The following is a 12,009-nucleotide window of genomic DNA, read 5'->3' as shown; positions in this document are numbered from 1 at the left end:
AGGATTGTTATGTTTGCACCTTTTAACTGTTTTTAACGCAACCACCTATGTTTTTACCAATTAATTTTTATTAGCTTTTATTGTGTAGCTTTCGACAACTGTATTATCTATTGCGGTGCAATAGTGCACTTTTATGGACTGGTTGTACACACTTTTTTGTCTATTTCTGTATTATATGTCAATTTTCACCTTTGTTATCATTTTTTTTCATTGTTCCTCGAAGCTTTTATGACACAAGTTGTCGAAATAAAGCATATACAACAGCATACAATTGGAAATTCAGTGTTCACTGAAGCATCAGCAATGTTTTATTTTTTTTAAAACAGATTTTATTCGTCAAAATAACACATATGATGCAGATCTCTGAATCCCAGAGACAGCTCCCACATGTACGATACAAAAAGAAATTGACTTTGACCGTTTTACTCATTTAAAACAGGAGAATATGAAAGGCAATACAAATAAAATTAATCTCTGCAAACACCCAACATCCCCCTCTCCCACCCCACCCCCCAGTGCACCGCCTCCTTATTCCGGAACAACATATCGCTAGGCCAGACAGCCATTCCTCTACACAAAAACTCAATGTCTACGATACCACATCCTGCTGTGGAAATGCGGGCAACCCATAAGAAAGTAGAGGAAACGGAGAGGCCAACAGGTCACTCCGGGTTATGGCACCCCCTCCCGCGGTGGCTCCAGTTCCAGGCATCGATAATCCGCCCAGCACCTCCAGATCTTATAGTGTTTCCGGGGGCACCCTCTAGCTTCAAAGATGGGAATCTCGAGGCCCATACAAAATCCAGACCTTTTTTCCAAGTCGAGACCGAGGGGACAACCACCGCCTTCCAGGCTCTAGCTATATCTCTTTTCGCTAGGGTAAAGCCGAGGAGCATAAGATGGCACTTATAGATGTTGCTCCTGATCCCATCCATCACATGGAGGAGGACAAGTTTCAGTGAGTTAGGGAGCTCCCACCCCAGTACTTCAGAGAGGCAGGCCAGAACCCCCCTTCAGAATCGTGTGAGCGCTGTGCAGTGCCAAATAGTGTGTAGCAGGGTCCCCTCCTCATCAGCAATGTTTTGACGAGTTAACATGTCCAAGTTCATCCTGTTCAATGTTGATGACCAGAATTTATCAAGTTGCACAAGTAAAGTTGTCGAATTTTTGATGCAGGAAAGGTCAATTGTTCCAATTGTAGATATTGGTCTGATTCTCTCAAATTCTTTGACAGATAGTTCAAAATAACTGTCAAAGACAATGTGCAGTTCTTGCAAAGTGCACACTGACTTTGATATCTGTAGAACAGTCTGAACGGCCTCTCCGAAGTTTTGCATGGATAAGATCTTGATCATTCGCAATTCTGACATATAATCCACAACAACAGCAGTTTTCAATGAGGACACCTTTTCAAATTGAAATTCTTCAGGTGAAAGTTTTTTTTTTTTTAGCTCTTGTATGAGTTTCTGCTTCACTGGTTTGGTTGCAGCATCTCCATCAAATAATGCGTTTGTTCAGTTCAGTTCAAAACAAAGTTTATCTAGACCAAGTGGTCCTTAAACACTGAAAACCAACATTAATACGAACCCTAAAATCACAATTCTGTTAAGATGCCATAAAATCATATAATAAGATCATTTGTCCGCCAGTCAATACATGCGACATAGGCCACATTAAAATGATAAGACAACCCTTTCAGTTCTGTTCACATTTAAGAATTTCTTTGACTTTTTGAATGAACTTCCTCATGGCGCAAGCTATATTTAAGTTACTCATTTCTGTTAGAAGCTCTACTGCTTGCGCCCTATTATTAATACCATATTTTATAAAAATCGGACGTAAGATCTCTTTCCGTATATCTAAAACCTTCTGATAATCCAATAATAAATGTAAAATATCACGTTGTTCCCAGAATACAGGCACAGTTACCCTTACTATCAATCATAGTTCTTTTTACCACATTGTTAGCATAGCAAGGATTGACCCCAATTCTTAGTCTTAATTCTTCTCTTCTTAACCAACGACAAGGTAACGTATCGATATAAGGAAAATGTTGTTTATTTTGCCACGAAGTAGCATTAAAACGTGCTCCGAGGTAATCTTGATCCTGGGTTCGAGAAATTACTTTCCCCAGGACCCTAAGTTCCTTCTTGTCAACTTCAATATGAAGGGTCAAGGAGCACAGCTTAAGCCTCAACATTCTACAAGCTTTAATAATAGTATCTCTTATCCCACATTAACTCACTCTTCAATATCTCGGGTCTGCACCATAGTGAGATTTTGTATTCTTCTCCCGTTCCCTGGCGCAGCCAGAATCTTAATAAGGCCATACAAGCCGTTATACCCCATGAGGTGATGCCTAATTCCAATCTCACTGCCTGCACCATTGAGGACTTAGGCAATGAGAATACGTTTTTCAGGGTTTTTCCCTCCTCAGCATCCCATACATTTTTACCACTCAAATGTAGCAGTTCAGCTCCATATAAAAATTGTGGTGGTACCATGGCTGTGTAAGCTTTTAAAACCAGTCTATCAGACTTTTCGCCATAGACACCATTGAATTGTTTTAATCCACTAACCAAAGCTGATGACCTCAGTTTTACTGCTTCGAGGTGGGTATGCCAGTTCGGACTTTTCTGGAACCACATCCCCAGGTACCTATATTCATCTACCTTTTCTAACTTCGTAGAGCCCAAAAACCAGCTAAACCTTATTTTCCTTCTACCAAAGCTTAAAATCTTTGTCTTCTCCATGTTGACTACAAGTTTTTTTAAACCGCAGTATTTGTTGAACCTGTTCAGTTTTCTTTGCAGGCCGATCTCCGTTTGGTCTATTATTACGAGATCGTCCGCATATAATAGACATGAAATATGTTTCCCTACTAACTTTTGACTTGCCCCCCTTTCATTGCCTAACACTGAAGGAAAGTCTGCAATAAATAAGGAAAAGAGAAAGGGGGCAAATAAGCACCCCTGTCTCAACCCATTCCCATTTTCTGTGATAGGCTCCCCTCTACATCCAAAATTTTCTGGGCCCAATTATCAGTATGTAATGCTTGAATTAGCCTTAACAGATCCCTTGGGATGTCACGCCCTATCCACGTCTTCCACAGGGACTCATGGTCCACTAGGTCAAATGCTGCGCGGAAGTCCACGAAGCAGCAGAACAGACTACCTCTCTACTTGATTTACTTCTGCGCTATGGATCAGAGTGCAAAACAGTGGTCGATCGTTGAGTGCACCTCTTTAACCCCCCCCCCCCCTGTTCCAGGGGCACAACCTGATTTACTTCTGCCTAGTCCTTCAGCTTATCCGAGATTATTTTTACAAATACTTTTCCTCCTAGATCTAGGAGGTTAATTAGTCTGTAGTTCTTCGGAGCTTTTGTGTCTCCTTTTTTGTGGATCGGTCTTATGATTGCACCTCTCCAGTTTTCTGGTATGATACCAGTATTGAGTATCCCCTAGAACTTCTTTTAAAAGAAGGCTGCCAACTGCTCTGGCCAATTTTTTATAATCACTGCTGGGAGATTGTCTGGGCTCGCAGTCCGAGTCAGGTTTAGGTTCGATATAATTTTCCTAATATTGCTGGGAGTAAAGAGTCCCTTAATTTCCTCCCTCACTCCTGACCATATTATTATTCTCAGATTCTCTAATATTGGCCACTTTCCATAGATTTCCCCCAGATATCTCACCCAATCGTCTTTGGGTACAGCCCAATACAAGGACCCTGGAGTTTTACCAGAACTTTCTTGAACCAATTTCCAAAAGCCTTTCGAATGTTAGGAATCTATTGCAGCTAACAATTTTGCCCAACAACTCTCTTTGTAGGTTCTTTTTTTATTCCTAATTATCATTTATATGTTATCCTTAGATTCTGGAGGTTATGGGACAATTCTGCATTATACTTTGCCTTAAGTCTTCTTTCCCTTTGTCTAATACTTGCTTTTACTTTGCGACATTCTTCTTCAAACCATTCCCGTGCTTTACTTTGGGTTCTATATTTACTACCAATCCCGGGTTTACTAGTTTTGATTTTCACCCTTAGGCATTCCACCATTTGTGTGATTGTGTTTTCATACCAGTCATTATCATCATTCATGGTCAGAGTATTTTCTAGTGAGTGGGTCTGCTGTACTGCGGCTAATCTTTCAATGTATTTGTCTTATATACGAGTTGTGAGCCGCATTGGAATGTCCACATGTACCTGAAGTGCTTTTTCTCTTTGTTTTTCCCTTATTCCATATAGTTCAATCTTCAGGGGACAGTGGTCGCTTCCTTTCACTCTTACCACCTCAAAAAACGTAATTATTTCAGAATTCCAAGCATGTATAAACATATAATCAGTAGGGCAGGGTTGCTGGCCTATCTTAAATGTACGCTTTGCCGGGCGATCTGCGTCCCATCTTCCATTCACACCTACTAAGCCCATAGAGCCCAACATTTGTCCTAGAGCCATATCTTGTGCCGACCTGTCCCCCCTCGGGAACACAGCATCCTTTATATTATAGGCGATCAACAACTCTTTACACCATGGATCAATCCTACAGGGATCTAGTTTGTGATTGAAGTCACCCAGCACAATAAGAACATCGGGTCATATTAGAAAGCACGGCGTTAAAATTATCGCCGCTTTAGCGGCAAAAAACTGCCGCTAAAGCGCCGATAATGGGCTTGATAATATGCCGCAGAGAATTCCCATAGAAGCCCATGTTGACACCAGAACATGGGCTTCTATGGGAATTCTCAAGGGCATATTATCAAGCCCATTTTCGCCGCTTTAGCGGCAGTTTTCAGCCGCTAAAGCGGCGATAATTTGAATGCCGTTTCTTGATAATACGCCCCATCTTTCTAATAATTTTCTGTTAAGATTAACAAATCTTCTTTTAGATTTTCCAATTCTACCTTATATTCCTTCTCTTTCCCTTTCAGTATGTATACATTGACAATGACTATGCCTTCATATCGTGGAACAGGGTTCAGCAACAGCACTCTACATCCTAATGCCCATTTGTATTTTACTGTCAAAGGTTCTACCTTCCTTGCGATTTTTGTAGAGATCAACGTCACTTGACCTCCTGAAGGTCTACCAATATGTTTCTTACTCGCTGCTTTCATCTGTTGGGCAGACCCTTCAATTGCTAGGGTTTCGTCGCACAGCCAGTTCTCCTGCAGACACACAATATCGTTACTTTTAATAGCATCTTTGAAACTTTCCTGATTAAATATTCTATTGTATCCATTTATGTTCCAGGATAATATGGCCAGGCTGTGCGAAGACCCCTGCTCCTAATCAATCTCATTTAAGCCCCCGTCTTCCTCATACCCTGGGGATGCTAGGGCTCTATGTCTGTTTCCAGCTAGTAAATCTTCTTCACCCCTCTCTATTTCCATGCCTCTTATTGTAATTTCAAGTTCTTCCTTATTATCCCAGCAGGCATCAAACAGCCTTATCTGTCTTAATCCCAGCCCTGCATGGTTCATGATGAATGGCATCCCATGCTTATTATGCTCTAGCATTTCTACCCTTTTTACTAGTCTGATACCTTCCTTTATCAGCTCATGTTCTCCTCTACTAATGCTGATTTTACTAGCCCTGAGTAAAGGAGGACTTTGGTTAGTTAGTTCCTTTTACTATTTACCATATACCCTCATTCTCTAAGATCCTCTGTGCTGATATTCCATAAGCTTGCACATTTGGATAAGGAGAAGAGGAGTTATAAACGATTTAATGGGTTTAGTTTCCTCACTTTTTTCCCGCCTTTGCTCTGACTAATCGGCTCAAAGAACGCCCACAGGTCCTGTCTACATTTTGGCACTGAATCCTCTGGGCCCCCCTTTGGTACGACCTCCCTTCTTACTAGAAGTTCTGATTCTGTGTCTTTCTCCATTTGGCCTCTACAGCTGTTAAATCTTCCTTGTGAACTATTCTCCATCCTCCTTCCCTTTTCGCCCACTTCTTTCTCCGCTGGATTTTTCCTAGTACTATTTTTCCTACTCCAAGTTTTTCCTGTACCTTTTTTACTCCTCACCCCTTCTTCTGGGTTACTACAGAATATTCCTTTTTCCAGGGTATTTTTCTTTTCTGGGGCTGATATTACGTTCTTTATTACTCTCTTATGCTCTTTTTCTACCCTCCTTCTCCCCTGCTCCCTTGACCTTTTCTAAGGATATTCTTCCACCTCCTTGGGCGTGGAATACGCTGCTTAAATCTTCTCCTTCCCCCCCAACTCTTTATAAGAATTGGGTATCGAGATATAAATATGCTGTGCTCCTCCTTCTGTGTTGGGGTATCCCTCATCTCGCCTTCCTCCCGGGTCACTACTCCATCTTGATGATTCCCCAACAGCCTTACTATGGAGGGCATAAGATCTTTAATTTGTTTCAGCTCCCCTATCATAGTTTTAAACTGCTCCTTTTGGGTTTTTAGAATTTCATTATTCATCAATGGTACCTCTAACAGACCTTGTAATGTTTTTTGTCAGATTAACATTACATCTATCATTGAGGCACTTGAGGTTCCAGTGACCTCCGGACTGTGCATCGATTGTCCTGAAAAATCATTTCCTATGTCCTGGGAAATTTCCGCTCCTTCCTTCTCATCCAAATATTCCTTAGAGTGGTTTTTTTGCCCTTTGCTCTGGGCTTCACCACTTATGTCTGCCTCTTCATCCTCTCCCTTAATATCTTGATCAATCGAGGGAGGAAAGAGTCTGGATGATGAGGACAGCCTAAGGTCCAGGGTTATTCCAGAGATGTTAAAATGGGTTTGATTTGGAGAGTCTAAAACCAGGGAAAACAATTTGTCTGGTGTTAGCTGATTCCCACCAACTCTCAGTTCTTTTTCTGACAATTCTTTCCCTTTGTAGTGTTTCCCCAAGAAGTCTATTATTGGTTTTGCGGCTGTAGATCCTCCTTTGCCCCCCCCGACTTGGTTCTCTGTGGGGTTGTATTCAGGGATTGGATATTCCTCAGTGCTGTTTTTTTACAACCAGTAGTGACTTCTTGGTCACCTTTTACTTTTCCTTTCTCGTTCTGGTCCATATACATATCCTCTGCCCCAGTTTCTTTGTTCTCGGTTTAAAAAGAAGTTTTTTTAACCTTTACATACTTTTGCTTTTCCCAAAGCCACCCCCTTTTTGGTTCTTTCCCTATCTCCTTTACTACAATTGTCCACCTGCTGCTCCCTTGTTTCCCTTGGCTCTGGGGCAGAACTCTACCAGGGTTCCCTTTTCCAGCCTAAGCTCCTTCTCCCAATCTTGGGTTATTTCCCTTCTTTACTGCGGGTCCATCCGTCACTGCCCACCTACCCTGTACTTACCTCTGTACCAGGGCCTTTCACACTCCGCTGCTCTTCCAACTGCTCTTCCAGGAGTCACCCCCTTATGTTCCGCTGTCCCAGTGCTGGGGTTCTTGCCTGTATTACTGCACGGGGGTCCCAGCAAGGACTCAGCGCTAGGGGCCAACAGGGTCCATGGGGGCCCGGCCAACCTTCAACTGTGCTCCGTTTAATGCAGGCTTGGTTTAATGCAGGCAGGCTCACCAAATCTCCGATGAGATTATCCGATGCGCCGCGGCGTTCCGTCACAGATCCCGCTTTCGTGTTCCGCCGCGTTCAATCACGCAGCATTACGTATCCGTTGTGTGTGTGCGCGCTAATGCAGAGTGTAGAGCTGCCGAGAGCGGAAAGTAGACGGGAACAGAGATGCGTTTGTTGGAAGAAGATCGTGTGACAGAATGTCCTTGCTAAATTCACCCCTTTTTTTGCTAAATCCATTTATGTGCTTGCAAAAGTTGTTTGGTTTTGTAACCTGTTTTGTAGTGGCTGGTTAGGTAAAACTATTACTGTGGCATTTAATGCATGGAAGTTTAGCTTTAGTGATTAGGTCAAAAGGCTTTTTCTTTTTCAATACAAATCTCTCCTCCTTCAGTTCCGCCTATAGTTTCAAACCATGTTCCAGGACATCTAGTAGACATGTCTTTGTATCGTTATCGACATATTATTTGGTCACAAAGTTGTGTAGTCACACAGGCTCAGTCATTTCAAAGGGGTTTCCTTGCTGCAGCATGAAATGAAGAAGGCTGTCAACATGTTTATTAAAATGTTCCCCTCTCTTTCCCACACGTTCGTGGTGAGGAATAGTTCCACGATGGTCCACTCATTTTGAATTTGTCATCTCTCTGAAAACATTGCAAATAGAAAGGAATTCATTGCAAACTAGCTGTCATTGAGCAACATATTCACTTTTACATGTCTGACCAACAATTCCCTTGGAGCTTTTCTGTGATCTATGGATCGTCTGTTCCAGTTTAAATCTGGAGCCACAGCATGGAACCATCCCTCTCTGTCTTTCACCACAAAATGTCTGTGGATGAATTATCTCTAGCGGTATGATTTTTCCACCTCTAGCTTCTTCACTCTTTTCAAATACGAGGGCCCATATCTCAGGTAGTTTATGTAATCGAATTTGCGTAACACAGTAATCAGTGACTTCAGTATCTTCACGTACATCACCTTCCTGATCAGCATGTACCAAGTTATTCACTAGAGCTATCACGTGTAAAACCTTTCCCCAGTACTTGCAAAGTTCTGATTTTTCTTCACATTCTTTGACAAACTATATGAACTTGGGGCCATTTGTACAAAGAGCTGGCGGAGTGAGGTGTTAGCCGTCATGGCTTAATGGCTCAATCCGCCACTTCAGAACGCAAGGCTGTACCATATTTACAAGAATATGGTGCAGAGTGCAATTCCCCCTGCGCGGGCGCTAAGTTAACAGCGTAGCGCCAACGCAGGCACCCTTGCAACATAGTGCAAGGGTGTCTGCGTGCAGGGGAAGATTGTTTATGTGTAGGAAGGTGTCCCTTCCTGCACATAAACAAGCTTTAAATGCAGTTGTGTCACTTCTATGTGGGCTGCTTAATGCAGCACACATGGAAGTTATAATTTTCATTTATTTAAAGATTGTTTATGAGCAGGAAGGGACACCTTCCTACACCTAAACAATCCAAGGCATTTTGCTTTTTCCATGTGTGCTGCACAAGGCAGCACACATGGAAAAAGCAAAAATAAGGAGAAATAAAGCATTACTCCTCATTTTGTCAAGTTAAGACCAGTTTTTCCCTGGTCTTAATTTTGGCGCTGCCTCCTATTTACACCACCCTTGTAAATAGAGGGCAGCGTAAAAATCAGTGGGTGTCGCGGCGGAACGCCCACCGCAACACCCACAGCCCAACCCTTTCACGCTAAGCATAGCGTGAAAGGGGGCCTTATTTACAAGGCAGCGTTAAGCCACGTTCAGTGGCTTAACACTGCCTTGTAAATAAGGCAAAGCCCCTATCGCCACAGGAATGTCGGAAAAAGTGACGTTCCCGTGGTGATAGGTGCTTGTACATATGCCCCTTGGTTTTCAGGGTTTCTGATTTTGAACTGTGCCTTTTTCACTTGTGAGATAAGATATGCAAAACCTAATTTGTCATTCTTGTTCCAGAAAGCATTCCAAATGAATGTTTCTATGGCCTTTGATATGATGAACATACCTTGCAACAAACTAACATAATGAGGTCCGCTCAATAATGATTGGACAGTTTTGCTTCCAAATATTTCAGCCTCAATAAGTGCATCGTCTATGCCACATCCACTGAGATAACTTCCTGCACACCGCAACACAACTTTTGTCATGTGGAAAACACCCATCATTGGATAAAGATCATCAAATTCTACTGGATTGCTCATAAAAATGTCAGCTACAATAGGGAAAACACCTTCATTGCAGAAAATTGGTAGGATAGATTGGTCTTCAAGCTAAGCACGCACATTTTGGACATTTTTTAGAGCTGTGTATACTGTTGTGTAGCTTGTGACTGGAGATGGTATTACTGGTAAAAACCCAACCTTCTTCAGTCGGATGGTATTCTGGGAGATCAAAGCTTGAATTCCAATCCACGGAGGGACTGGCTTTTCTTCATTCTTCAGTCTGCACTGAATAAGCATTATGATAAATTCAGTTAAATTAGCTCTGCAGATTGCAGCATCAGGTAGAAGAGCCATGTCCACAACCACTTTGAAACTTTCTGGTAGACTGGGACGTGTTGATGGCTATTAGTGATTTTGCACACGTTGGCAAGGCAGATGGGTTATAAGTTTGCAGCTTTGTTAGTTTATGCCTACATCTGACACAGCTTGTTTTCTAGCAGCTACTTCATTGGTAGTCTTGAAAAAGCACCATGTGCTGAATCTTCCAGACAAAGAAGAGCGGTCTTCAATATCAAATTCATCAAAAGCAGCAATTGTAAATCCTTTACTAGTAAAGTGACTTGGAAGTGGGGTGCTTTCGTATTCACAAGATTTTACAGCATGAGCTGCTAACAAGTAGGCCTGGGCTAAAATTGTGTTCCGTTCGCGGAAATTGCGATAATTTGACATTTTCGCGTTCCGCGGAAAGCACGAAAATGTCAAAATTTCCGCATTCCGCAGCTTGGCGATAATTTGTTTCTTGCTCGCGCTGTAAAATAATACACTCTCGCGCGCGCGCGATCGCCTTACCTGACTCCCTGCGTTCGCCGACAAGTTTTCTTGATCCGGTCGCGTTCTCCATGAGATGTTGTATTGTTTTTAGCCATTTGCGCTGTCTCGCGACAGTTCGCGACCGCAGTGACGTCATGCGTCGCGCGATCACGTCTTTCTTCTCGCGATCATGCACCGCGAGACAACTGAAAACAAGATGGCGGCGCCCGCGAGCAACCACATAGGTAAGTTGGCGAGCCGCAACCATGCAGAAAATCTCGTGAACATGCGGGAAAAAAACTTCCGCATCTTCGGGATATTTCCGCGTGTTTGCGACAATTTTTAAAATTTTCGCGATAATTTGCGAAAGTGGATTTCGCAAATTCCGCCCACCCCTACTAACAAGTTCCTGCTCCGTACTATGTCATTCTAACGTTTTGATACACCAACCATATTCATTGAAGTGATTAGCTCTCTACTTTTGCACTGGTCATAGATTGCGTGGACAGTAATCATGTGTAGCAGAGTTTTCTTTTTGCCGTGATGTAGTTCACAAACCATGATTTGGAAAGGAAAGAAGATTTGCACAGCATAAGCCTGTCTGTTCATGGGATTGTCTTACACTTCTCCGCTTGTATCTTCAAAGTCATCATCAATGTTGTCGGCTTCTGTTCTGAACTCAAGAACTTTAGTTTGTAACAGTTTTGCTTAGCTGATATTAAACAATGATGTAAAAAATGTAAATCTTATAATCAAATGAGGGAGAGAGAAGCTGAGATTCATTCGGCTTCCATCCGATAAGCAAGTAATCAAAGGAGAATGAATCACTTGTCCTGTTAATAGCCAGGGTCTAGGGTTCTTACCGTCTTTAAAAACCTCATTCATGTGACAGCCGTAAGTGCGGTATATCTTGGTTTTTCGCAAGTGTTTTTACATGAAAGCATCATCATCGGGTCTTTGTTATGCTTTCCTCTACCTGGAGGGAGACCAACTGGTATTCACAGTAGTGATCAGAGATGGTGAGGGTGAGAGTGAACTGCGTTTACAATTACCTTCATCTATCAAGGCTAGTTTTTGAGTTGATGATGGGGTAAAGCTACAAAAGGGAGATGGTGCGTGAATAGAAGAGTCACTGTTCTATAGCACCTGCTTAAAAAACGTGAGTGGTTGGCATGTTTTAGCTCTTGTGTGCCCTGTCGGGTCATTGGGCTTTCTTCAGGACCAAGTGGTTGCACGTTTACTGTTTTGTAACGTGCATAGGTAAGTGATGCACTTACCCTTCTTCTTACGTGCGCTTAATAGCACAATGACTGTTTATAGGTGAGTTGTACCTGTAACTCTTTTATGTAGCAAGTCAGCTCCGTCGGGGGACGTGCGGAGAAAGACTCTCTCTCTGAGAAGTCCTCCCAGCGACATGTGCTAGCTCCATCTGCCTTGTCACGTGAATTATGGTTTTTAAAGACGGTAAGAACCCTAGACCCTGGCTATAAACAGGATGAGTGAT

Source organism: Triturus cristatus, chromosome 3_2 (genome assembly GCF_964204655.1).
Source record: "Triturus cristatus chromosome 3_2, aTriCri1.1, whole genome shotgun sequence".
Taxonomy (NCBI): domain Eukaryota; kingdom Metazoa; phylum Chordata; class Amphibia; order Caudata; family Salamandridae; genus Triturus; species Triturus cristatus.
This window is presented reverse-complemented; position numbering follows the sequence as displayed.